The sequence below is a fragment of the Ranitomeya imitator genome, chromosome 1 (genome assembly GCF_032444005.1).
Source record: "Ranitomeya imitator isolate aRanImi1 chromosome 1, aRanImi1.pri, whole genome shotgun sequence".
NCBI lineage: Eukaryota > Metazoa > Chordata > Amphibia > Anura > Dendrobatidae > Ranitomeya > Ranitomeya imitator.
In genome coordinates this window covers 1,080,954,434-1,080,973,599 of record NC_091282.1, presented here as the reverse complement: position 1 = coordinate 1,080,973,599, position 19,166 = coordinate 1,080,954,434, and the positions used below count along the sequence as shown (strand labels likewise).

Here is a 19,166-nt window from a genome sequence, read left to right as displayed (position 1 = left end):
AGAATCTAAACCCAAGAAATGACTTGTAAAATAAAAATTCCTTTGTGTTTCTTTATACTTTTTGAATTAATGAACTCTGTTTAACAAAGTAAAATGCACATCAAAGTAATAAAAAGTCACCACAATGTAAAACTGTGTAAAAATCTTTCAGCTTTTATGCAAAAAAAAAAAGTTTATGTTTTCAAATATAGGGGGTATAGCTCAGTGGTAGAGCATTTGACTGCAGATCAAGAGGTCCTTGGTTCAACTCCGAGTGCCCCCTGTATGCACTTTTTCAACAGATTAAACATGCCATTTTACCTATATGTTCATGGAAGTTTTAGAACCATATGAAGTTGAATTCATGTTTATATACTTTCTTAATTTGAATACTATTTAAGAAAAGTAGCAAAAAGATCATGTTGATGTGCCTTCTTAATAGGAAAACAACTTAAGAAATGTAGGGAAATGCTTGAGAAATTTTGTCTGAAAAGAAATCTACAACAGATACATATGGCACATTGGTAGACTCTAAACCCAAGAAATGACTTGTAAAATAAAAATACTTTTGTGTTTCTTTGTACTTTTTGAATTATTAAACGCTGTTTATCAAAGTAAAATGCACATCAAAGTAATAAAAAGTCACCACAATGTAAAACTGTGTAAAAATCTTTCAGGTTTTATGCAAAAAAAAAAAAGTTTTTGTTTTCTAATATAGGGGGTATAGCTCAGTGGTAGAGCATTTGACTGCAGATCAAGAGGTCCTTGGTTCAACTCCGAGTGCCCCCTGTATTCACTTTTTCAACAGATTAAACATGCTTTTTTACCTATATGTTCATGGAAGTTTTAGAACGATATGAAGTTGAATTCATGTTTATGTACTTTCTTAATGTGGATTCTGATTAAGAAATGTAGCAAAAAGATCATGTTGATGTGCCTTCTTAATATGAAAACAACTTAAGAAATGTAGGAAAATGCTTGAGAAATTTTGTCTGAAAAGAAATCTACAAAAGATACATATGGCACATTGGTAGAATCTAAACCCAAGAAATGACTTGTAAAATAAAAATACCTTTGTGTTTCTTTGTACTTTTTGAATTAATGAACTCTGTTTAACAAAGTAAAATGCACATCAAAGTAATAAAAAGTCACCACAATGTAAAACTGTGTAAAAATCTTTCAGCTTTTATGCAAAAAAAAAAAAAAAAAGTTTTTGTTTTCAAATATAGGGGGTATAGCTCAGTGGTAGAGCATTTGACTGCAGATCAAGAGGTCCTTGGTTCAACTCCGCGTGCCCCCTGTATGCACTTTTTCAACAGATTAAACATGCCATTTTACCTATATGTTCATGGAAGTTTTAGAACCATATGAAGTTGAATTCATGTTTATATACTTTCTTAATTTGAATACTATTTAAGAAAAGTAGCAAAAAGATCATGTTGATGTGCCTTCTTAATAGGAAAACAACTTAAGAAATGTAGGGAAATGCTTGAGAAATTTTGTCTGAAAAGAAATCTACAACAGATACATATGGCACATTGGTAGACTCTAAACCCAAGAAATGACTTGTAAAATAAAAATACTTTTGTGTTTCTTTGTACTTTTTGAATTATTAAACGCTGTTTATCAAAGTAAAATGCACATCAAAGTAATAAAAAGTCACCACAATGTAAAACTGTGTAAAAATCTTTCAGGTTTTATGCAAAAAAAAAAAAAGTTTTTGTTTTCTAATATAGGGGGTATAGTTCAGTGGTAGAGCATTTGACTGCAGATCAAGAGGTCCTTGGTTCGACTCCGAGTGCCCACTGTGGACACTTTTTCAACAGATGCTTTTTTACCTTTATGTTCATGAAAGGTTTAGAACCATATGAAGTTGAATTCATGTTTATGTACTTTCCTAATGTGGATTCTGATTAAGAAATGTAGCAAAAAGATCATGTTGATGTGCCTTCTTAATATGAAAACAACTCAAGAAATGTAGGAAAATGCTTGAGAAATTTTGTCTGAAAAGAAATCTACAAAAGATACATATGGCACATTGGTAGAATCTAAACCCAAGAAATGACTTGTAAAATAAAAATACCTTTGTGTTTCTTTGTACTTTTTGAATTAATGAACTCTGTTTAACAAAGTAAAATGCACATCAAAGTAATAAAAAGTCACCACAATGTAAAACTGTGTAAAAATCTTTCAGCTTTTATGCAAAAAAAAAAAAAAAAAGTTTATGTTTTCAAATATAGGGGGTATAGCTCAGTGGTAGAGCATTTGACTGCAGATCAAGAGGTCCTTGGTTCAACTCCGAGTGCCCCCTGTATGCACTTTTTCAACAGATTAAACATGCCATTTTACCTATATGTTCATGGAAGTTTTAGAACCATATGAAGTTGAATTCATGTTTATATACTTTCTTAATTTGAATACTATTTAAGAAAAGTAGCAAAAAGATCATGTTGATGTGCCTTCTTAATAGGAAAACAACTTAAGAAATGTAGGGAAATGCTTGAGAAATTTTGTCTGAAAAGAAATCTACAACAGATACATATGGCACATTGGTAGACTCTAAACCCAAGAAATGACTTGTAAAATAAAAATACTTTTGTGTTTCTTTGTACTTTTTGAATTATTAAACGCTGTTTATCAAAGTAAAATGCACATCAAAGTAATAAAAAGTCACCACAATGTAAAACTGTGTAAAAATCTTTCAGGTTTTATGCAAAAAAAAAAAAAGTTTTTGTTTTCTAATATAGGGGGTATAGCTCAGTGGTAGAGCATTTGACTGCAGATCAAGAGGTCCTTGGTTCAACTCCGAGTGCCCCCTGTATTCACTTTTTCAACAGATTAAACATGCCATTTTACCTATATGTTCATGGAAGTTTTAGAACCATATGAAGTTGAATTCATGTTTATATACTTTCTTAATTTGAATACTATTTAAGAAAAGTAGCAAAAAGATCATGTTGATGTGCCTTCTTAATATGAAAACAACTTAAGAAATGTAGGAAAATGCTTGAGAAATTTTGTCTGAAAAGAAATCTACAACAGATACATATGGCACATTGGTAGACTCTAAACCCAAGAAATGACTTGTAAAATAAAAATACTTTTGTGTTTCTTTGTACTTTTTGAATTATTAAACGCTGTTTATCAAAGTAAAATGCACATCAAAGTAATAAAAAGTCACCACAATGTAAAACTGTGTAAAAATCTTTCAGGTTTTATGCAAAAAAAAAAAAAAGTTTTTGTTTTCTAATATAGGGGGTATAGCTCAGTGGTAGAGCATTTGACTGCAGATCAAAAGGTCCTTGGTTCGACTCCGAGTGCCCCCTGTGGACACTTTTTCAACAGATGCTTTATTACCTTTATGTTCATGAAAGGTTTAGAACCATATGAAGTTGAATTCATGTTTATGTACTTTCCTAATGTGGATTCTGATTAAGAAATGTAGCAAAAAGATCATGTTGATGTGCCTTCTTAATATGAAAACAACTCAAGAAATGTAGGAAAATGCTTGAGAAATTTTGTCTGAAAAGAAATCTACAAAAGATACATATGGCACATTGGTAGAATCTAAACCCAAGAAATGACTTGTAAAATAAAAATACCTTTGTGTTTCTTTGTACTTTTTGAATTAATGAACTCTGTTTAACAAAGTAAAATGCACATCAAAGTAATAAAAAGTCACCACAATGTAAAACTGTGTAAAAATCTTTCAGCTTTTATGCAAAAAAAAAAAAAAAAGTTTTTGTTTTCAAATATAGGGGGTATAGCTCAGTGGTAGAGCATTTGACTGCAGATCAAGAGGTCCTTGGTTCAACTCCGAGTGCCCCCTGTATGCACTTTTTCAACAGATTAAACATGCCATTTTACCTATATGTTCATGGAAGTTTTAGAACCATATGAAGTTGAATTCATGTTTATATACTTTCTTAATTTGAATACTATTTAAGAAAAGTAGCAAAAAGATCATGTTGATGTGCCTTCTTAATAGGAAAACAACTTAAGAAATGTAGGGAAATGCTTGAGAAATTTTGTCTGAAAAGAAATCTACAACAGATACATATGGCACATTGGTAGACTCTAAACCCAAGAAATGACTTGTAAAATAAAAATACTTTTGTGTTTCTTTGTACTTTTTGAATTATTAAACGCTGTTTATCAAAGTAAAATGCACATCAAAGTAATAAAAAGTCACCACAATGTAAAACTGTGTAAAAATCTTTCAGGTTTTATGCAAAAAAAAAAAAAGTTTTTGTTTTCTAATATAGGGGGTATAGCTCAGTGGTAGAGCATTTGACTGCAGATCAAGAGGTCCTTGGTTCGACTCCGAGTGCCCACTGTGGACACTTTTTCAACAGATGCTTTTTTACCTTTATGTTCATGAAAGGTTTAGAACCATATGAAGTTGAATTCATGTTTATGTACTTTCCTAATGTGGATTCTGATTAAGAAATGTAGCAAAAAGATCATGTTGATGTGCCTTCTTAATATGAAAACAACTCAAGAAATGTAGGAAAATGCTTGAGAAATTTTGTCTGAAAAGAAATCTACAAAAGATACATATGGCACATTGGTAGACTCTAAACCCAAGAAATTACTTGTAAAATAAAAATACCTTTGTGTTTCTTTGTACTTTTTGGATTAATAAACTCTGTTTAACAAAGTAAAATGCACATCAAAGTAATAAAAAGTCACCACAATGTAAAACTGTGTAAAAATCTTTCAGGTTTTATGCAAAAAAAAAAAAAAGTTTTTGTTTTCTAATATAGGGGGTATAGCTCAGTGGTAGAGCATTTGACTGCAGATCAAGAGGTCCTTGATTCAACTCCGAGTGCCCCCTGTATTCACTTTTTCAACAGATTAAACATGCTTTTTTACCTATATGTTCATGGAAGTTTTAGAACGATGTGAAGTTGAATTCATGTTTATGTACTTTCTTAATGTGGATTCTGATTAAGAAATGTAGCAAAAAGATCATGTTGATGTGCCTTCTTAATATGAAAACAACTTAAGAAATGTAGGAAAATGCTTGAGAAATTTTGTCTGAAAAGAAATCTACAAAAGATACATATGGCACATTGGTAGAATCTAAACCCAAGAAATGACTTGTAAAATAAAAATACCTTTGTGTTTCTTTGTACTTTTTGAATTAATGAACTCTGTTTAACAAAGTAAAATGCACATCAAAGTAATAAAAAGTCACCACAATGTAAAACTGTGTAAAAATCTTTCAGCTTTTATGCAAAAAAAAAAAAAAAGTTTATGTTTTCAAATATAGGGGGTATAGCTCAGTGGTAGAGCATTTGACTGCAGATCAAGAGGTCCTTGGTTCAACTCCGAGTGCCCCCTGTATGCACTTTTTCAACAGATTAAACATGCCATTTTACCTATATGTTCATGGAAGTTTTAGAACCATATGAAGTTGAATTCATGTTTATATACTTTCTTAATTTGAATACTATTTAAGAAAAGTAGCAAAAAGATCATGTTGATGTGCCTTCTTAATAGGAAAACAACTTAAGAAATGTAGGGAAATGCTTGAGAAATTTTGTCTGAAAAGAAATCTACAACAGATACATATGGCACATTGGTAGACTCTAAACCCAAGAAATGACTTGTAAAATAAAAATACTTTTGTGTTTCTTTGTACTTTTTGAATTATTAAACGCTGTTTATCAAAGTAAAATGCACATCAAAGTAATAAAAAGTCACCACAATGTAAAACTGTGTAAAAATCTTTCAGGTTTTATGCAAAAAAAAAAAAAGTTTTTGTTTTCTAATATAGGGGGTATAGCTCAGTGGTAGAGCATTTGACTGCAGATCAAGAGGTCCTTGGTTCAACTCCGAGTGCCCCCTGTATTCACTTTTTCAACAGATTAAACATGCTTTTTTACCTATATGTTCATGGAAGTTTTAGAACGATATGAAGTTGAATTCATGTTTATGTACTTTCTTAATGTGGATTCTGATTAAGAAATGTAGCAAAAAGATCATGTTGATGTGCCTTCTTAATATGAAAACAACTTAAGAAATGTAGGAAAATGCTTGAGAAATTTTGTCTGAAAAGAAATCTACAAAAGATACATATGGCACATTGGTAGAATCTAAACCCAAGAAATGACTTGTAAAATAAAAATACCTTTGTGTTTCTTTGTACTTTTTGAATTAATGAACTCTGTTTAACAAAGTAAAATGCACATCAAAGTAATAAAAAGTCACCACAATGTAAAACTGTGTAAAAATCTTTCAGCTTTTATGCAAAAAAAAAAAAAAAAAGTTTTTGTTTTCAAATATAGGGGGTATAGCTCAGTGGTAGAGCATTTGACTGCAGATCAAGAGGTCCTTGGTTCAACTCCGAGTGCCCCCTGTATGCACTTTTTCAACAGATTAAACATGCCATTTTACCTATATGTTCATGGAAGTTTTAGAACCATATGAAGTTGAATTCATGTTTATATACTTTCTTAATTTGAATACTATTTAAGAAAAGTAGCAAAAAGATCATGTTGATGTGCCTTCTTAATAGGAAAACAACTTAAGAAATGTAGGGAAATGCTTGAGAAATTTTGTCTGAAAAGAAATCTACAACAGATACATATGGCACATTGGTAAACTCTAAACCCAAGAAATGACTTGTAAAATAAAAATACTTTTGTGTTTCTTTGTACTTTTTGAATTATTAAACGCTGTTTATCAAAGTAAAATGCACATCAAAGTAATAAAAAGTCACCACAATGTAAAACTGTGTAAAAATCTTTCAGGTTTTATGCAAAAAAAAAAAAAGTTTTTGTTTTCTAATATAGGGGGTATAGCTCAGTGGTAGAGCATTTGACTGCAGATCAAGAGGTCCTTGGTTCGACTCCGAGTGCCCACTGTGGACACTTTTTCAACAGATGCTTTTTTACCTTTATGTTCATGAAAGGTTTAGAACCATATGAAGTTGAATTCATGTTTATGTACTTTCCTAATGTGGATTCTGATTAAGAAATGTAGCAAAAAGATCATGTTGATGTGCCTTCTTAATATGAAAACAACTCAAGAAATGTAGGAAAATGCTTGAGAAATTTTGTCTGAAAAGAAATCTACAAAAGATACATATGGCACATTGGTAGACTCTAAACCCAAGAAATTACTTGTAAAATAAAAATACCTTTGTGTTTCTTTGTACTTTTTGGATTAATAAACTCTGTTTAACAAAGTAAAATGCACATCAAAGTAATAAAAAGTCACCACAAAGTAAAACTGTGTAAAAATCTTTCAGGTTTTATGCAAAAAATAAAAAAGTTTTTGTTTTCTAATATAGGGGGTATAGCTCAGAGGTAGAGCATTTGACTGCAGGTCAAGAGGTCCTTGGTTCAACTCCGAGTGCCCCCTGTATTCACTTTTTCAACAGATTAAACATGCTTTTTTACCTATATGTTCATGGAAGTTTTAGAACGATGTGAAGTTGAATTCATGTTTATGTACTTTCTTAATGTGGATTCTGATTAAGAAATGTAGCAAAAAGATCATGTTGATGTGCCTTCTTAATATGAAAACAACTTAAGAAATGTAGGAAAATGCTTGAGAAATTTTGTCTGAAAAGAAATCTACAACAGATACATATGGCACATTGGTAGACTCTAAACCCAAGAAATGACTTGTAAAATAAAAATACCTTTGTGTTTCTTTGTACTTTTTGAATTAATGAACTCTGTTTAACAAAGTAAAATGCACATCAAAGTAATAAAAAGTCACCACAATGTAAAACTGTGTAAAAATCTTTCAGCTTTTATGCAAAAAAAAAAAAAAAAAGTTTTTGTTTTCAAATATAGGGGGTATAGCTCAGTGGTAGAGCATTTGACTGCAGATCAAGAGGTTCTTGGTTCAACTCCGAGTGCCCCCTGTATGCACTTTTTCAACAGATTAAACATGCCATTTTACCTATATGTTCATGGAAGTTTTAGAACCATATGAAGTTGAATTCATGTTTATATACTTTCTTAATTTGAATACTATTTAAGAAAAGTAGCAAAAAGATCATGTTGATGTGCCTTCTTAATAGGAAAACAACTTAAGAAATGTAGGGAAATGCTTGAGAAATTTTGTCTGAAAAGAAATCTACAACAGATACATATGGCACATTGGTAGACTCTAAACCCAAGAAATGACTTGTAAAATAAAAATACTTTTGTGTTTCTTTGTACTTTTTGAATTATTAAACGCTGTTTATCAAAGTAAAATGCACATCAAAGTAATAAAAAGTCACCACAATGTAAAACTGTGTAAAAATCTTTCAGGTTTTATGCAAAAAAAACAAAAGTTTTTGTTTTCTAATATAGGGGGTATAGCTCAGTGGTAGAGCATTTGACTGCAGATCAAGAGGTCCTTGGTTCGACTCCGAGTGCCCACTGTGGACACTTTTTCAACAGATGCTTTTTTACCTTTATGTTCATGAAAGGTTTAGAACCATATGAAGTTGAATTCATGTTTATGTACTTTCCTAATGTGGATTCTGATTAAGAAATGTAGCAAAAAGATCATGTTGATGTGCCTTCTTAATATGAAAACAACTCAAGAAATGTAGGAAAATGCTTGAGAAATTTTGTCTGAAAAGAAATCTACAAAAGATACATATGGCACATTGGTAGACTCTAAACCCAAGAAATTACTTGTAAAATAAAAATACCTTTGTGTTTCTTTGTACTTTTTGGATTAATAAACTCTGTTTAACAAAGTAAAAAGGAACATCAAAGTAATAAAAAGTCACCACAATGTAAAACTGTGTAAAAATCTTTCAGGTTTTATGCAAAAAAAAAAAAAGTTTTTGTTTTCTAATATAGGGGGTATAGCTCAGTGGTAGAGCATTTGACTGCAGATCAAGAGGTCCTTGGTTCAACTCCGAGTGCCCCCTGTATTCACTTTTTCAACAGATTAAACATGCTTTTTTACCTATATGTTCATGGAAGTTTTAGAACGATGTGAAGTTGAATTCATGTTTATGTACTTTCTTAATGTGGATTCTGATTAAGAAATGTAGCAAAAAGATCATGTTGATGTGCCTTCTTAATATGAAAACAACTTAAGAAATGTAGGAAAATGCTTGAGAAATTTTGTCTGAAAAGAAATCTACAACAGATACATATGGCACATTGGTAGACTCTAAACCCAAGAAATGACTTGTAAAACAAAAATACTTTTGTGTTTCTTTGTACTTTTTGAATTATTAAACGCTGTTTATCAAAGTAAAATGCACATCAAAGTAATAAAAAGTCACCACAATGTAAAACTGTGTAAAAATCTTTCAGGTTTTATGCAAAAAAAAAAAAAAGTTTTTGTTTTCTAATATAGGGGGTATAGCTCAGTGGTAGAGCATTTGACTGCAGATCAAGAGGTCCTTGGTTCGACTCCGAGTGCCCCATGTGGACACTTTTTCAACAGATGCTTTTTTACCTTTATGTTCATGAAAGGTTTAGAACCATATGAAGTTGAATTCATGTTTATGTACTTTCCTAATGTGGATTCTGATTAAGAAATGTAGCAAAAAGATCATGTTGATGTGCCTTCTTAATATGAAAACAACTCAAGAAATGTAGGAAAATGCTTGAGAAATTTTGTCTGAAATGAAAGCTACAAAAGATACATGTGGCACATTGGTAGAATCTAAACCCAAGAAATGACTTGTAAAATAAAAATTCCTTTGTGTTTCTTTATACTTTTTGAATTAATGAACTCTGTTTAACAAAGTAAAATGCACATCAAAGTAATAAAAAGTCACCACAATGTAAAACTGTGTAAAAATCTTTCAGCTTTTATGCAAAAAAAAAAAAAAAAGTTTATGTTTTCAAATATAGGGGGTATAGCTCAGTGGTAGAGCATTTGACTGCAGATCAAGAGGTCCTTGGTTCAACTCCGAGTGCCCCCTGTATGCACTTTTTCAACAGATTAAACATGCCATTTTACCTATATGTTCATGGAAGTTTTAGAACCATATGAAGTTGAATTCATGTTTATATACTTTCTTAATTTGAATACTATTTAAGAAAAGTAGCAAAAAGATCATGTTGATGTGCCTTCTTAATAGGAAAACAACTTAAGAAATGTAGGGAAATGCTTGAGAAATTTTGTCTGAAAAGAAATCTACAACAGATACATATGGCACATTGGTAGACTCTAAACCCAAGAAATGACTTGTAAAATAAAAATACTTTTGTGTTTCTTTGTACTTTTTGAATTATTAAACGCTGTTTATCAAAGTAAAATGCACATCAAAGTAATAAAAAGTCACCACAATGTAAAACTGTGTAAAAATCTTTCAGGTTTTATGCAAAAAAAAAAAAAAGTTTTTGTTTTCTAATATAGGGGGTATAGCTCAGTGGTAGAGCATTTGACTGCAGATCAAGAGGTCCTTGGTTCGACTCCGAGTGCCCCCTGTGGACACTTTTTCTACAGATGCTTTTTTACCTTTATGTTCATGAAAGGTTTAGAACCATATGAAGTTGAATTCATGTTTATGTACTTTCCTAATGTGGATTCTGATTAAGAAATGTAGCAAAAAGATCATGTTGATGTGCCTTCTTAATATGAAAACAACTCAAGAAATGTAGGAAAATGCTTGAGAAATTTTGTCTGAAAAGAAATCTACAAAAGATACATATGGCACATTGGTAGACTCTAAACCCAAGAAATTACTTGTAAAATAAAAATACCTTTGTGTTTCTTTGTACTTTTTGGATTAATAAACTCTGTTTAACAAAGTAAAATGCACATCAAAGTAATAAAAAGTCACCACAATGTAAAACTGTGTAAAAATCTTTCAGGTTTTATGCAAAAAAAAAAAAAAGTTTTTGTTTTCTAATATAGGGGGTATAGCTCAGTGGCAGAGCATTTGACTGCAGATCAAGAGGTCCTTGGTTCAACTCCGAGTGCCCCCTGTATTCACTTTTTCAACAGATTAAACATGCTTTTTTACCTATATGTTCATGGAAGTTTTAGAACGATGTGAAGTTGAATTCATGTTTATGTACTTTCTTAATGTGGATTCTGATTAAGAAATGTAGCAAAAAGATCATGTTGATGTGCCTTCTTAATATGAAAACAACTTAAGAAATGTAGGAAAATGCTTGAGAAATTTTGTCTGAAAAGAAATCTACAAAAGATACATATGGCACATTGGTAGAATCTAAACCCAAGAAATTACTTGTAAAATAAAAATACCTTTGTGTTTCTTTGTACTTTTTGAATTAATGAACTCTGTTTAACAAAGTAAAATGCACATCAAAGTAATAAAAAGTCACCACAATGTAAAACTGTGTAAAAATCTTTCAGCTTTTATGCAAAAAAAAAAAAGTTTATGTTTTCAAATATAGGGGGTATAGCTCAGTGGTAGAGCATTTGACTGCAGATCAAGAGGTCCTTGGTTCAACTCCGAGTGCCCCCTGTATGCACTTTTTCAACAGATTAAACATGCCATTTTACCTATATGTTCATGGAAGTTTTAGAACCATATGAAGTTGAATTCATGTTTATATACTTTCTTAATTTGAATACTATTTAAGAAAAGTAGCAAAAAGATCATGTTGATGTGCCTTCTTAATAGGAAAACAACTTAAGAAATGTTGGGAAATGCTTGAGAAATTTTGTCTGAAAAGAAATCTACAACAGATACATATGGCACATTGGTAGACTCTAAACCCAAGAAATGACTTGTAAAATAAAAATACTTTTGTGTTTCTTTGTACTTTTTGAATTATTAAACGCTGTTTATCAAAGTAAAATGCACATCAAAGTAATAAAAAGTCACCACAATGTAAAACTGTGTAAAAATCTTTCAGGTTTTATGCAAAAAAAAAAAAAGTTTTTGTTTTCTAATATAGGGGGTATAGCTCAGTGGTAGAGCATTTGACTGCAGATCAAGAGGTCCTTGGTTCGACTCCGAGTGCCCCCTGTGGACACTTTTTCAACAGATGCTTTTTTACCTTTATGTTCATGAAAGGTTTAGAACCATATGAAGTTGAATTCATGTTTATGTACTTTCCTAATGTGGATTCTGATTAAGAAATGTAGCAAAAAGATCATGTTGATGTGCCTTCTTAATATGAAAACAACTCAAGAAATGTAGGAAAATGCTTGAGAAATTTTGTCTGAAATGAAAGCTACAAAAGATACATGTGGCACATTGGTAGAATCTAAACCCAAGAAATGACTTGTAAAATAAAAATACCTTTGTGTTTCTTTGTACTTTTTGAATTAATGAACTCTGTTTAACAAAGTAAAATGCACATCAAAGCAATAAAAAGTCACCACAATGTAAAACTGTGTGAAAATCTTTCAGGTTTTATGCAAAAAAAAAAGTTTTAGTTTTCAAATATAGGGGGTATAGCTCAGTGGTAGAACATTTGACTGCAGATCAAGAGGTCTTTGGTTCAACTCCGAGTGCCCCCTGCATGCACTTTTTCAACAGATTAAACATGCCATTTTACCTATATGTTCATGGAAGTTTTAGAACCATATCAAGTTGAATTCATGTTTATGTACTTTCTTAATTTAAATACTATTTAAGAAAAGTAGCAAAAAGATCATGTTTATGTGCCTTCTTAATAGGAAAACAACTTAAGAAATGTAGGAAAATGCTTGAGAAATTTTGTCTGAAAAGAAATCTACAAAATATACATATGGCACATTGGTAGACTCTAAACCCAAGAAATTACTTGTAAAATAAAAATACCTTTGTGTTTCTTTGTACTTTTTGAATGAATGAACTCTGTTTATCAAAGTAAAATGCACATCAAAGTAATAAAAAGTCACCACAATGTAAAACTGTAAAAATCTTTCAGGTTTTATGCAAAAAAAAAAAAGTTTTTTTTTTCTAATATAGGGGGTATAGCTCAGTGGTAGAGCATTTGACTGCAGATCAAGAGGTCCTTGGTTCGACTCCGAGTGCCCCCTGTATTCACTTTTTCAACAGATTCAACATGCTTTTTTACCTATATGTTCATGGAAGTTTTAGAACCATATGAAGTTGAATTCATGTTTATGTACTTTCTTAATGTGGATTCTGATTAAGAAATGTAGCAAAAAGATCATGTTGATGTGCCTTCTTAATATGAAAACAACTTAAGAAATGTATCAAAATGCTCGAGAAATTTTGTCTGTAATCAAAGCTACAAAAGATACATGTGGCACATTGGTAGACTCTAAACCCAAGAAATTACTTGTAAAATAAAAATACCTTTGTGTTTCTTTGTACTTTTTGGATTAATAAACTCTGTTTAACAAAGTAAAATGCACATCAAAGTAATAAAAAGTCACCACAATGTAAAACTGTGTAAAAATCTTTCAGGTTTTATGCAAAAAAAAAAAAAAGTTTTTGTTTTCTAATATAGGGGGTATAGCTCAGTGGTAGAGCATTTGACTGCAGATCAAGAGGTCCTTGGTTCAACTCCGAGTGCCCCCTGTATTCACTTTTTCAACAGATTAAACATGCTTTTTTACCTATATGTTCATGGAAGTTTTAGAACGATGTGAAGTTGAATTCATGTTTATGTACTTTCTTAATGTGGATTCTGATTAAGAAATGTAGCAAAAAGATCATGTTGATGTGCCTTCTTAATATGAAAACAACTTAAGAAATGTAGGAAAATGCTTGAGAAATTTTGTCTGAAAAGAAATCTACAACAGATACATATGGCACATTGGTAGACTCTAAACCCAAGAAATGACTTGTAAAATAAAAATACTTTTGTGTTTCTTTGTACTTTTTGAATTATTAAACGCTGTTTATCAAAGTAAAATGCACATCAAAGTAATAAAAAGTCACCACAATGTAAAACTGTGTAAAAATCTTTCAGGTTTTATGCAAAAAAAAAAAAAAGTTTTTGTTTTCTAATATAGGGGGTATAGCTCAGTGGTAGAGCATTTGACTGCAGATCAAGAGGTCCTTGGTTCGACTCCGAGTGCCCCCTGTGGACACTTTTTCAACAGATGCTTTTTTACCTTTATGTTCATGAAAGGTTTAGAACCATATGAAGTTGAATTCATGTTTATGTACTTTCCTAATGTGGATTCTGATTAAGAAATGTAGCAAAAAGATCATGTTGATGTGCCTTCTTAATATGAAAACAACTCAAGAAATGTAGGAAAATGCTTGAGAAATTTTGTCTGAAAAGAAATCTACAAAAGATACATATGGCACATTGGTAGACTCTAAACCCAAGAAATGACTTGTAAAATAAAAATACTTTTGTGTTTCTTTGTACTTTTTGAATTATTAAACGCTGTTTATCAAAGTAAAATGCACATCAAAGTAATAAAAAGTCACCACAATGTAAAACTGTGTAAAAATCTTTCAGGTTTTATGCAAAAAAAAAAAAAGTTTTTGTTTTCTAATATAGGGGGTATAGCTCAGTGGTAGAGCATTTGACTGCAGATCAAGAGGTCCTTGGTTCGACTCCGAGTGCCCACTGTGGACACTTTTTCAACAGATGCTTTTTTACCTTTATGTTCATGAAAGGTTTAGAACCATATGAAGTTGAATTCATGTTTATGTACTTTCCTAATGTGGATTCTGATTAAGAAATGTAGCAAAAAGATCATGTTGATGTGCCTTCTTAATATGAAAACAACTCAAGAAATGTAGGAAAATGCTTGAGAAATTTTGTCTGAAAAGAAATCTACAAAAGATACATATGGCACATTGGTAGACTCTAAACCCAAGAAATTACTTGTAAAATAAAAATACCTTTGTGTTTCTTTGTACTTTTTGGATTAATAAACTCTGTTTAACAAAGTAAAATGCACATCAAAGTAATAAAAAGTCACCACAATGTAAAACTGTGTAAAAATCTTTCAGGTTTTATGCAAAAAAAAAAAAAGTTTTTGTTTTCTAATATAGGGGGTATAGCTCAGTGGTAGAGCATTTGACTGCAGATCAAGAGGTCCTTGGTTCAACTCCGAGTGCCCCCTGTATTCACTTTTTCAACAGATTAAACATGCTTTTTTACCTATATGTTCATGGAAGTTTTAGAACGATGTGAAGTTGAATTCATGTTTATGTACTTTCTTAATGTGGATTCTGATTAAGAAATGTAGCAAAAAGATCATGTTGATGTGCCTTCTTAATATGAAAACAACTTAAGAAATGTAGGAAAATGCTTGAGAAATTTTGTCTGAAAAGAAATCTACAACAGATACATATGGCACATTGGTAGACTCTAAACCCAAGAAATGACTTGTAAAATAAAAATACTTTTGTGTTTCTTTGTACTTTTTGAATTATTAAACGCTGTTTATCAAAGTAAAATGCACATCAAAGTAATAAAAAGTCACCACAATGTAAAACTGTGTAAAAATCTTTCAGGTTTTATGCAAAAAAAAAAAAAAGTTTTTGTTTTCTAATATAGGGGGTATAGCTCAGTGGTAGAGCATTTGACTGCAGATCAAGAGGTCCTTGGTTCGACTCCGAGTGCCCCCTGTGGACACTTTTTCAACAGATGCTTTTTTACCTTTATGTTCATGAAAGGTTTAGAACCATATGAAGTTGAATTCATGTTTATGTACTTTCCTAATGTGGATTCTGATTAAGAAATGTAGCAAAAAGATCATGTTGATGTGCCTTCTTAATATGAAAACAACTCAAGAAATGTAGGAAAATGCTTGAGAAATTTTGTCTGAAATGAAAGCTACAAAAGATACATGTGGCACATTGGTAGAATCTAAACCCAAGAAATGACTTGTAAAATAAAAATTCCTTTGTGTTTCTTTATACTTTTTGAATTAATGAACTCTGTTTAACAAAGTAAAATGCACATCAAAGTAATAAAAAGTCACCACAATGTAAAACTGTGTAAAAATCTTTCAGCTTTTATGCAAAAAAAAAAAAAAAGTTTATGTTTTCAAATATAGGGGGTATAGCTCAGTGGTAGAGCATTTGACTGCAGATCAAGAGGTCCTTGGTTCAACTCCGAGTGCCCCCTGTATGCACTTTTTCAACAGATTAAACATGCCATTTTACCTATATGTTCATGGAAGTTTTAGAACCATATGAAGTTGAATTCATGTTTATATACTTTCTTAATTTGAATACTATTTAAGAAAAGTAGCAAAAAGATCATGTTGATGTGCCTTCTTAATAGGAAAACAACTTAAGAAATGTAGGGAAATGCTTGAGAAATTTTGTCTGAAAAGAAATCTACAACAGATACATATGGCACATTGGTAGACTCTAAACCCAAGAAATGACTTGTAAAATAAAAATACTTTTGTGTTTCTTTGTACTTATTGAATTATTAAACGCTGTTTATCAAAGTAAAATGCACATCAAAGTAATAAAAAGTCACCACAATGTAAAACTGTGTAAAAATCTTTCAGGTTTTATGCAAAAAAAAAAAAAGTTTTTGTTTTCTAATATAGGGGGTATAGCTCAGTGGTAGAGCATTTGACTGCAGATCAAGAGGTCCTTGGTTCGACTCCGAGTGCCCCTTGTGGACACTTTTTCAACAGATGCTTTTTTACCTTTATGTTCATGAAAGGTTTAGAACCATATGAAGTTGAATTCATGTTTATGTACTTTCCTAATGTGGATTCTGATTAAGAAATGTAGCAAAAAGATCATGTTGATGTGCCTTCTTAATATGAAAACAACTCAAGAAATGTAGGAAAATGCTTGAGAAATTTTGTCTGAAAAGAAATCTACAAAAGATACATATGGAACATTGGTAGACTCTAAACCCAAGAAATTACTTGTAAAATAAAAATACCTTTGTGTTTCTTTGTACTTTTTGGATTAATAAACTCTGTTTAACAAAGTAAAATGCACATCAAAGTAATAAAAAGTCACCACAATGTAAAACTGTGTAAAAATCTTTCAGGTTTTATGCAAAAAAAAAAAAAGTTTTTGTTTTCTAATATAGGGGGTATAGCTCAGTGGCAGAGCATTTGACTGCAGATCAAGAGGTCCTTGGTTCAACTCCGAGTGCCCCCTGTATTCACTTTTTCAACAGATTAAACATGCTTTTTTACCTATATGTTCATGGAAGTTTTAGAACGATGTGAAGTTGAATTCATGTTTATGTACTTTCTTAATGTGGATTCTGATTAAGAAATGTAGCAAAAAGATCATGTTGATGTGCCTTCTTAATATGAAAACAACTTAAGAAATGTAGGAAAATGCTTGAGAAATTTTGTCTGAAAAGAAATCTACAAAAGATACATATGGCACATTGGTAGAATCTAAACCCAAGAAATGACTTGTAAAATAAAAATACCTTTGTGTTTCTTTGTACTTTTTGGATTAATAAACTCTGTTTAACAAAGTAAAATGCACATCAAAGTAATAAAAAGTCACCACAATGTAAAACTGTGTAAAAATCTTTCAGCTTTTATGCAAAAAAAAAAAAAAAAAAAAAGTTTATGTTTTCAAATATAGGGGGTATAGCTCAGTGGTAGAGCATTTGACTGCAGATTAAGAGGTCCTTGGTTCAACTCCGAGTGCCCCCTGTATGCACTTTTTCAACAGATTAAACATGCCATTTTACCTATATGTTCATGGAAATTTTAGAACCATATGAAGTTGAATTCATGTTTATATACTTTCTTAATTTGAATACTATTTAAGAAAAGTAGCAAAAAGATCATGTTGATGTGCCTTCTTAATAGGAAAACAACTTAAGAAATGTTGGGAAATGCTTGAGAAATTTTGTCTGAAAAGAACTCTACAACAGATACATATGGCACATTGGTAGACTCTAAACCCAAGAAATGACTTGTAAAATAAAAATACTTTTGTGTTTCTTTGTACTTTTTGAATTATTAAACGCTGTTTATCAAAGTAAAATGCACATCAAAGTAATAAAAAGTCACCACAATGTAAAACTGTGTAAAAATCTTTCAGGTTTTATGCAAAAAAAAAAAAAGTTTTTGTTTTCTAATATAGGGGGTATAGCTCAGTGGTAGAGCATTTGACTGCAGATCAAGAGGTCCTTGGTTCGACTCCGAGTGCCCCCTGTGGACACTTTTTCAACAGATGCTTTTTTACCTTTATGTTCATGAAAGGTTTAGAACCATATGAAGTTGAATTCATGTTTATGTACTTTCCTAATGTGGATTCTGATTAAGAAATGTAGCAAAAAGATCATGTTGATGTGCCTTCTTAATATGAAAACAACTCAAGAAATGTAGGAAAATGCTTGAGAAATTTTGTCTGAAATGAAAGCTACAAAAGATACATGTGGCACATTGGTAGAATCTAAACCCAAGAAATGACTTGTAAAATAAAAATACCTTTGTGTTTCTTTGTACTTTTTGAATTAATGAACTCTATTTAACAAAGTAAAATGCACATCAAAGCAATAAAAAGTCACCACAATGTAAAACTGTGTGAAAATCTTTCAGGTTTTATGCAAAAAAAAAAGTTTTAGTTTTCAAATATAGGGGGTATAGCTCAGTGGTAGAACATTTGACTGCAGATCAAGAGGTCTTTGGTTCAACTCCGAGTGCCCCCTGCATGCACTTTTTCAACAGATTAAACATGCCATTTTACCTATATGTTCATGGAAGTTTTAGAACCATATCAAGTTGAATTCATGTTTATGTACTTTCTTAATTTAAATACTATTTAAGAAAAGTAGCAAAAAGATCATGTTTATGTGCCTTCTTAATAGGAAAACAACTTAAGAAATGTAGGAAAATGCTTGAGAAATTTTGTCTGAAAAGAAATCTACAAAAGATACATATGGCACATTGGTAGACTCTAAACCCAAGAAATTACTTGTAAAATAAAAATACCTTTGTGTTTCTTTGTACTTTTTGAATGAATGAACTCTGTTTATCAAAGTAAAATGCACATCAAAGTAATAAAAAGTCACCACAATGTAAAACTGTAAAAATCTTTCAGGTTTTATGCAAAAAAAAAAAAGTTTTTTTTTTCTAATATAGGGGGTATAGCTCAGTGGTAGAGCATTTGACTGCAGATCAAGAGGTCCTTGGTTCGACTCCGAGTGCCCCCTGTATTCACTTTTTCAACAGATTCAACATGCTTTTTTACCTATATGTTCATGGAAGTTTTAGAACCATATGAAGTTGAATTCATGTTTATGTACTTTCTTAATGTGGATTCTGATTAAGAAATGTAGCAAAAAGATCATGTTGATGTGCCTTCTTAATATGAAAACAACTTAAGAAATGTATCAAAATGCTCGAGAAATTTTGTCTGT

The 19,166-nt window shown here is 31.0% G+C and overlaps 32 non-coding genes across 32 annotated transcripts; all 32 read left to right on the top strand.

Annotated features, from left to right (window-relative positions):
• The first annotated feature begins 190 nt into the window (after positions 1–190).
• TRNAC-GCA (transfer RNA cysteine (anticodon GCA)) lies at positions 191–262 on the top strand. Its single transcript has one exon. It is a non-coding gene; the product is annotated as a tRNA-Cys (tRNA).
• Positions 263–696: 434 nt separating this feature from the next.
• Positions 697–768, top strand: TRNAC-GCA (transfer RNA cysteine (anticodon GCA)). Its single transcript has one exon. It is a non-coding gene; the product is annotated as a tRNA-Cys (tRNA).
• A 439-nt stretch (positions 769–1,207) lies between these two features.
• Positions 1,208–1,279, top strand: TRNAC-GCA (transfer RNA cysteine (anticodon GCA)). The gene has a single exon. It is a non-coding gene; the product is annotated as a tRNA-Cys (tRNA).
• A 939-nt stretch (positions 1,280–2,218) lies between these two features.
• On the top strand, positions 2,219–2,290 carry TRNAC-GCA (transfer RNA cysteine (anticodon GCA)). Its single transcript has one exon. It is a non-coding gene; the product is annotated as a tRNA-Cys (tRNA).
• A 435-nt stretch (positions 2,291–2,725) lies between these two features.
• TRNAC-GCA (transfer RNA cysteine (anticodon GCA)) lies at positions 2,726–2,797 on the top strand. Its single transcript has one exon. It is a non-coding gene; the product is annotated as a tRNA-Cys (tRNA).
• Positions 2,798–3,233: 436 nt separating this feature from the next.
• TRNAC-GCA (transfer RNA cysteine (anticodon GCA)) lies at positions 3,234–3,305 on the top strand. Its single transcript has one exon. It is a non-coding gene; the product is annotated as a tRNA-Cys (tRNA).
• A 431-nt stretch (positions 3,306–3,736) lies between these two features.
• TRNAC-GCA (transfer RNA cysteine (anticodon GCA)) lies at positions 3,737–3,808 on the top strand. The gene has a single exon. It is a non-coding gene; the product is annotated as a tRNA-Cys (tRNA).
• Positions 3,809–4,243: 435 nt separating this feature from the next.
• TRNAC-GCA (transfer RNA cysteine (anticodon GCA)) lies at positions 4,244–4,315 on the top strand. Its single transcript has one exon. It is a non-coding gene; the product is annotated as a tRNA-Cys (tRNA).
• Positions 4,316–5,253: 938 nt separating this feature from the next.
• On the top strand, positions 5,254–5,325 carry TRNAC-GCA (transfer RNA cysteine (anticodon GCA)). Its single transcript has one exon. It is a non-coding gene; the product is annotated as a tRNA-Cys (tRNA).
• A 435-nt stretch (positions 5,326–5,760) lies between these two features.
• TRNAC-GCA (transfer RNA cysteine (anticodon GCA)) lies at positions 5,761–5,832 on the top strand. The gene has a single exon. It is a non-coding gene; the product is annotated as a tRNA-Cys (tRNA).
• Positions 5,833–6,271: 439 nt separating this feature from the next.
• On the top strand, positions 6,272–6,343 carry TRNAC-GCA (transfer RNA cysteine (anticodon GCA)). Its single transcript has one exon. It is a non-coding gene; the product is annotated as a tRNA-Cys (tRNA).
• A 435-nt stretch (positions 6,344–6,778) lies between these two features.
• On the top strand, positions 6,779–6,850 carry TRNAC-GCA (transfer RNA cysteine (anticodon GCA)). Its single transcript has one exon. It is a non-coding gene; the product is annotated as a tRNA-Cys (tRNA).
• A 939-nt stretch (positions 6,851–7,789) lies between these two features.
• TRNAC-GCA (transfer RNA cysteine (anticodon GCA)) lies at positions 7,790–7,861 on the top strand. Its single transcript has one exon. It is a non-coding gene; the product is annotated as a tRNA-Cys (tRNA).
• Positions 7,862–8,296: 435 nt separating this feature from the next.
• On the top strand, positions 8,297–8,368 carry TRNAC-GCA (transfer RNA cysteine (anticodon GCA)). The gene has a single exon. It is a non-coding gene; the product is annotated as a tRNA-Cys (tRNA).
• A 429-nt stretch (positions 8,369–8,797) lies between these two features.
• On the top strand, positions 8,798–8,869 carry TRNAC-GCA (transfer RNA cysteine (anticodon GCA)). Its single transcript has one exon. It is a non-coding gene; the product is annotated as a tRNA-Cys (tRNA).
• A 939-nt stretch (positions 8,870–9,808) lies between these two features.
• TRNAC-GCA (transfer RNA cysteine (anticodon GCA)) lies at positions 9,809–9,880 on the top strand. The gene has a single exon. It is a non-coding gene; the product is annotated as a tRNA-Cys (tRNA).
• A 436-nt stretch (positions 9,881–10,316) lies between these two features.
• Positions 10,317–10,388, top strand: TRNAC-GCA (transfer RNA cysteine (anticodon GCA)). Its single transcript has one exon. It is a non-coding gene; the product is annotated as a tRNA-Cys (tRNA).
• Positions 10,389–10,817: 429 nt separating this feature from the next.
• On the top strand, positions 10,818–10,889 carry TRNAC-GCA (transfer RNA cysteine (anticodon GCA)). The gene has a single exon. It is a non-coding gene; the product is annotated as a tRNA-Cys (tRNA).
• Positions 10,890–11,323: 434 nt separating this feature from the next.
• TRNAC-GCA (transfer RNA cysteine (anticodon GCA)) lies at positions 11,324–11,395 on the top strand. Its single transcript has one exon. It is a non-coding gene; the product is annotated as a tRNA-Cys (tRNA).
• A 435-nt stretch (positions 11,396–11,830) lies between these two features.
• On the top strand, positions 11,831–11,902 carry TRNAC-GCA (transfer RNA cysteine (anticodon GCA)). Its single transcript has one exon. It is a non-coding gene; the product is annotated as a tRNA-Cys (tRNA).
• Positions 11,903–12,831: 929 nt separating this feature from the next.
• TRNAC-GCA (transfer RNA cysteine (anticodon GCA)) lies at positions 12,832–12,903 on the top strand. The gene has a single exon. It is a non-coding gene; the product is annotated as a tRNA-Cys (tRNA).
• A 436-nt stretch (positions 12,904–13,339) lies between these two features.
• Positions 13,340–13,411, top strand: TRNAC-GCA (transfer RNA cysteine (anticodon GCA)). Its single transcript has one exon. It is a non-coding gene; the product is annotated as a tRNA-Cys (tRNA).
• Positions 13,412–13,847: 436 nt separating this feature from the next.
• On the top strand, positions 13,848–13,919 carry TRNAC-GCA (transfer RNA cysteine (anticodon GCA)). Its single transcript has one exon. It is a non-coding gene; the product is annotated as a tRNA-Cys (tRNA).
• Positions 13,920–14,347: 428 nt separating this feature from the next.
• On the top strand, positions 14,348–14,419 carry TRNAC-GCA (transfer RNA cysteine (anticodon GCA)). The gene has a single exon. It is a non-coding gene; the product is annotated as a tRNA-Cys (tRNA).
• Positions 14,420–14,847: 428 nt separating this feature from the next.
• TRNAC-GCA (transfer RNA cysteine (anticodon GCA)) lies at positions 14,848–14,919 on the top strand. The gene has a single exon. It is a non-coding gene; the product is annotated as a tRNA-Cys (tRNA).
• A 436-nt stretch (positions 14,920–15,355) lies between these two features.
• TRNAC-GCA (transfer RNA cysteine (anticodon GCA)) lies at positions 15,356–15,427 on the top strand. Its single transcript has one exon. It is a non-coding gene; the product is annotated as a tRNA-Cys (tRNA).
• A 430-nt stretch (positions 15,428–15,857) lies between these two features.
• On the top strand, positions 15,858–15,929 carry TRNAC-GCA (transfer RNA cysteine (anticodon GCA)). Its single transcript has one exon. It is a non-coding gene; the product is annotated as a tRNA-Cys (tRNA).
• A 435-nt stretch (positions 15,930–16,364) lies between these two features.
• On the top strand, positions 16,365–16,436 carry TRNAC-GCA (transfer RNA cysteine (anticodon GCA)). Its single transcript has one exon. It is a non-coding gene; the product is annotated as a tRNA-Cys (tRNA).
• A 428-nt stretch (positions 16,437–16,864) lies between these two features.
• Positions 16,865–16,936, top strand: TRNAC-GCA (transfer RNA cysteine (anticodon GCA)). Its single transcript has one exon. It is a non-coding gene; the product is annotated as a tRNA-Cys (tRNA).
• Positions 16,937–17,379: 443 nt separating this feature from the next.
• On the top strand, positions 17,380–17,451 carry TRNAC-GCA (transfer RNA cysteine (anticodon GCA)). The gene has a single exon. It is a non-coding gene; the product is annotated as a tRNA-Cys (tRNA).
• A 435-nt stretch (positions 17,452–17,886) lies between these two features.
• Positions 17,887–17,958, top strand: TRNAC-GCA (transfer RNA cysteine (anticodon GCA)). Its single transcript has one exon. It is a non-coding gene; the product is annotated as a tRNA-Cys (tRNA).
• Positions 17,959–18,887: 929 nt separating this feature from the next.
• On the top strand, positions 18,888–18,959 carry TRNAC-GCA (transfer RNA cysteine (anticodon GCA)). Its single transcript has one exon. It is a non-coding gene; the product is annotated as a tRNA-Cys (tRNA).
• The last annotated feature ends 207 nt before the right edge of the window (positions 18,960–19,166 follow it).